Raw genomic sequence first — 2,212 nt, forward strand, 5'->3', positions numbered from 1 at the left:
AAATTCGTATTTAAGCATATTCTAAATGTGAATTCGTATTTTCACAAGTGAATTTGTATTTACATATTCAAAATTTGTATTGCAACAGGATGTAAAATCTACTGGTTCTAACAAGGTATTCCGTTCTTCTGCATTGCTAATGCTAAAACTTGTACAAGATTTGAAGGGAAGAATTAAGGATATTCATATCACCAAGATGAAAGAAATTTCTTTTAGTCATCTTTTTATGATTTTTGTCGATGGAAAAGTAGATAATAGAATGTTAGAGAAACCAAGCCACATCATTATAAAGTTGCTAAGCAGTTGGTGCAAGGAGAGACATAAGTTTAAGATAGGAAATAAGTTTGTGTTTTTATGTCCATCTGATGTGGTTGTAACCTTTGGGCTTCCCATGATGGGGAAAGTTGTTGTTTTCCAGTCAGGAACAAGAATAGACGAAGCTATTTTTGGATCACCATTCCTGTTGAGACGTTTCTCCAGAGTTAACAAGATAACAACAACAATTGTAAAAGAAATCTTGAACCAGATTGTAGACTCAACAGACCCTACGGATATTGAAGATGTGGTGAGACTACTCGTCATTTTTCTAGTGATGACAGTATTTGTAAGTAGTGGTGCGAGTGGAATAGCTTGGTCCTTCCCAAAGCATGTTGAGACTTTGGAAGCTATGTGGAGTATGTCATGGGCTACCTCAGTTCACTCAGAACTGATTGAAAAAATTCATAAGTGGGATAGCAGTAGTCCGTTCAAAATTTCAGGATGCATTATTCAGCTTTTGGTAAGATACTTACATTGTCTACAAATTCATATTTTCATATGTAAGTTTAGTTTATTTTCTGACATATGCGTAGTCATATTTTCATAGCCTATATCACCTCACATGATAAAAGAGAATATATATTTGCATATGCATATGTCGATGTCAGATGTCATATGTTGGTAATATAGTAACATTATATTGTCTGCATTTTAGTATTTTCATATGTAATTTTGTTTTCACATATGCATAGTCATATTTTCATAGTCTATATCACCTGTCAGGTGTATTAAAATATATATGAAAATAGAAATTTACATATGAAAATCTATATTTGCATATGAAAATTGAAAGTTACATATCCAATGCAGATGTCATATTACCAACCAAAAAAAAAATGCAAATGTCATATGTTGGATAAAGAATTCTATTAAAATGTTGCTAATACAAATTCACATGTTATGTGTAGTACTTTTTGTGTGAGCATGTGAAACTTTGTGAGCTAGTCGATCTGCGAGACTTGTTTCCCACGGATTGCAAAGTGGTCGATAGAACGACTAGCGGATGAAGTACCAAAAACTTTCAAGCTAGAAAATGTTCCCAATTGCCACATCAAAGTAGGATTGGAACTAACCAAGGAAGAGAAATAGGCATTATACCCTGAACACCACCAAAGTGAAGCTGAAAGCTTGAGAAGGGAAAATGCTAAGTTGAAGAGGGAGAATGAAGAGTTGAGGAAACTTAATAATGATTTAAGGGGTGAACTTGGTAGACTGACTAGAATAGTTTGTGAAGAGAGTCTAGAAGATATGTTTGAAAATCATGAACATAGCGAGTTCTATGGGGAGGAAAACATGAGAAATATAGATTCTGTTGAAGGGGGAGGAGATGTCGATTTGGTTGAAGGGGGAGGAGATGTAGATATGGTTGAAGGAGGAGGAGATGTAAATAGGGTTGAAGGGGTAGAGAATAGAAGAGATGTGGATTTGGTTGAAGAGGAGGGCAAAAGAGAGTCCGAGTTGTTCGAGAAAGAGTTGGCTGAAAAAGAGGACATTGGAGAGACTGAGTTGTCTGTGAAAGAGTTGGCTGAGAAAGAGGCATGTGAAGAAGAGGAGAAAAGAGAGGCAGATGAAAAGGAAGAATCTGAGTTGGATGGAGAGGAGGAAAGCAAAGAGACAAAGTCAGATGAAGAGGAGGAGGAAAAAGGTGAGGGAAAACCTAACTCAATGCTTAAGAAAGTGAAGGAAAATGAGCGGATGAAGAAAACATCAACGATATATGAGTTCAAAAATATTAAGAAGCAAATAAGGAATACTAAAGTTGCTGAAATTGAATTGGATGATGAACCGGTGATTGATGTAGATGATTTTGAGACTCCACCACCATGCGTAGGAAAGCTTATGTCAAGACCACATTCAACCAAGATGTGGAGTCTACTTGATAAAGAGAAGTTGC

This window comes from Coptis chinensis, chromosome 7, assembly GCF_015680905.1.
Source record: "Coptis chinensis isolate HL-2020 chromosome 7, ASM1568090v1, whole genome shotgun sequence".
NCBI lineage: Eukaryota > Viridiplantae > Streptophyta > Magnoliopsida > Ranunculales > Ranunculaceae > Coptis > Coptis chinensis.